This window comes from Bos mutus, chromosome 6, assembly GCF_027580195.1.
Source record: "Bos mutus isolate GX-2022 chromosome 6, NWIPB_WYAK_1.1, whole genome shotgun sequence".
In the NCBI taxonomy this organism is placed as follows: Eukaryota; Metazoa; Chordata; class Mammalia; order Artiodactyla; family Bovidae; genus Bos; species Bos mutus.
In genome coordinates this window covers 102001961-102005110 of record NC_091622.1, presented here as the reverse complement: position 1 = coordinate 102005110, position 3150 = coordinate 102001961, and the positions used below count along the sequence as shown (strand labels likewise).

General features: G+C 44.6%; 1 pseudogene; it reads left to right on the top strand.

The window, feature by feature from the left end:
• The first annotated feature begins 2218 nt into the window (after window positions 1-2218).
• On the top strand, window positions 2219-2596 carry LOC138988199 (josephin-1 pseudogene; annotated as a pseudogene).
• Window positions 2597-3150: the final 554 nt, after the last annotated feature.

Sequence of the window (3150 nt, the reverse complement as noted above, 5' to 3'; positions counted from 1 at the left end):
TGTCTCTTTTGACGTCAAGGCTGTGTATATTAAATATGCTTATTTAACTTATATGCAGAGTACATCATGAGAAATGCTGGGCTGGATGAAGCACAAGCTTGAATCAAGATTCCTGGGAGAAATATCAATAACCTCAGATATGCAGATGACACTACCCTTATGGCAGAAAGCAAAGAAGAACTAAAGAGCCTCTTGATGAAAGTAAAAGAGGAGAGTGAAAAAATTGGCTTTTTGGGAGGGAGGAGGGTTCAGGATGGGGAGCATGTGATTTTTAAAATAAAGGAAAAAAAAAAAAATTGGCTTAAAACTCAACCTTCAGAAAACTAAGCTTATGGCATCTGGTCCCATCAGGTCACGGCAGATAGATGGGGAAACACGGGAAACAGGGACAGACTTTATTTTCTTGGGCTCCAAAATCACTGCAGATGGTGATTGCAGCCAGGAAATTAAAAGATGCTTACTCCTTGGAAGAAAAGTTATGACCAACCTAGACAACATATTAAAAAGCAGTGACATTACTTTGCCAACAAAGGTCCATCTAGTCAAAGCTATGGTTTTTCCAGTAGTCATGTATGGATATGAGAGTTGGACTATAAAGAAAGCTGAGCACCGAAGAATTGACGCTTTTGAAGTGTGGTGTTGGAGAAGACTCCTGAGAGTCCCTTGGACTGCAAGGAGATCCAACCAGTCCATCCTAAAGGAAATCAGTCCTGAATATTCATTGGAAGGACTGATGTTGAAGCTGAAACTCCAGTACTTTGGCCACCTAATGTGAGGAGCTGACTCATTAGAAAAGACCCTGATGCTGGAAAAGATTGAAGGCAGGAGGAGAAGGGGACAACAGAGGATGAGATGGTTGGGTGGCATCACCAATCAATGGATATGAGTTTGAGTAAATTCCGGGAGAATGGACAGGGAGGCCTGGTGTGCTACAGTCTATAGGGTCGCAAAGGGTCAGACACGACTGAGCAACTGAACCAAACTGAACTTGTCTCTTTTATCTTGCCTAAGGTGGTTTCTTGTCTCCTCCCTTGATTAGCAACTGTTGGAATCTGCTCTTTGGAACTCAGGGAAAGTCATGGATGCTGGAGTCTTGCCTACAAGAAATGGGAGACTAAAAAGTCCTTCAATGCCCAGGAGCCCCACAAGAACTCATTTGGTTTCAGTCTCAGGCGGAAATGAAGAATATATTATTGGAAACTGTTATACAGTGGCAAAAAACTTAGCCAAATTGTGTTAAAGTTCTAGTGTTTTGTGGAAAGTAGAACTTACAAGCAATGAAACTGGATATTTAGCTGAAGCTATTACTAAGCAAAGTGTTAAGGAGTGACCTGGACCTTCCTATCAGCTTTAGTATGATGAAACACATTTTCACATATTGAAGTGAAGTCATTCTGGGGAAGTCATTCTGACTTATACATAAGTTAACTTGAATTTTTTTTTCTTACCAAATTAGACAAGGAATTTTTATGCTTATACCAAATGAGTCATCCAAAATTATATAATATGAGGATGTTTTAAGACTTACAAAATAATTTTTGGTACTGTCAACACAGTTCAATAGGAAATGTGAAAACACACCATATCTGACTAGGTCAAACATCTGGTATTTTGGTAAAGTGGCCACATTGAAAGCAGTTTGAAAAGCAGCCCCTGTTTTTCTAAAGTAAAGTGCATGCGTGATAAGTTGCTTCAGTCACGTCCAACCCTTCTCCACCCTATGGACTGTGGCCTGCCAGGCTCCTGTGTCCACGGAATTCTCCAGGGAAGAATTCTGGAGTGTGTTGTAATGCCCTTCTCCAGGAGATCTTCCTAACCCAGCGACCAAACCCTTATGTCTCCTGCATTGGCTGGCAGGTTCTTTACCACTAGTGCCACCTGGGAAGCCCAGAGAAAAGTAGTGACAGGGAATAACTCATCATACTCTTTGACTATTACACTGCTTTTGTACAAATTCGGGAGAATGAGACCCCGAACACAACTTATTTCACAGTAGTGAGCAAATCTAAAATTTTACTGAAGTTTTGACTTTTGGCCAGAAGATAAACTGTCTAACCTCTTAAACTCTAATTCTAAAAATGGCTCTATGACTTGTCTTTAAGTTTTAAAAAAAATGTATGACAAGTATGAAATACACTTGTATTTATGTCTGAATTAAGAAACGAATGATAAACTGCTTAGCACAGGGCGCTCTCCTCAAAGCTTTGTGGTGACCTAGATGGAAGGGAACTACGATGTGAACGTCCTTATGGCAGCACTTCAGACCAAAGGCTATGAAGCCGTTTGGTGGGACAAGCGCAGGGATGTTGACGCCATTGCTCTCACAAACATTACGGGCTTCATCATGAACCTGCCCTCCAGCCTGTGCTGGGGTCCCCTGAAGCTGCCCCTCAAAAGGCAGCACTGGATCTGTGTTCGAGAGGTGGGAGGTGCCTACTACAACCTCGACTCCAAACTGAAGATGCCCGAATGGATTGGAGGCAAGAGCGAGCTCAGGAAGTTTCTAAAACATCATTTGCGAGGAAAGAACTGTGAACTCCTGCTGGTGGTACCAGAAGAGGTGGAGGCCCATCAGAGTTGGAGGGCTGACGTGTGATGCAGTCCTACCCAGCCTCCCGGCACCTCAGCCCCCTGAAATCCTCTGTGCTGTGGCCTCTTCCGTGGGTCTGCTCTTGCCACTTCCCCAAATATCTCATCGGGTTTTTTTCTCCTCCGGTTTGACAGTGCAATAGGACAGACACGTGGACTGTTAGAAGAACCAACCGGCATTACTCGCTCCTGGAAAAGGAAAGCAGGAGCTCTGTGTGCTTAGGGCGAGCTGTGGAGACCTTGGTTTTATTTTAGAGAGAAGGAAGGTGGGTCTCAACTGCCTCTCCTGGTTTCTGTGAGGGCTTGGCAGAGGCTCTGCTGGAGTTCACTGCTGGTCTGACCCCTGGGGGACGCTGCCTCCCTGTCCCCTTCCCTGGCAGCCCGTGAATTTGAACACAGTCCAGACAAAGCCCATGGGACTGGCTTGAAGGCCTCAGAGCAGGAAGGCCTCTCAGGAAACCATCTCCAGAGCTGCAGCAGCCGCACAGCATGCTGAGTCCAGCCCTCAATGCCACCCTGACCCCATTTTTAAGAGTGGTTTATGATCGTCCTTGAAGTTTG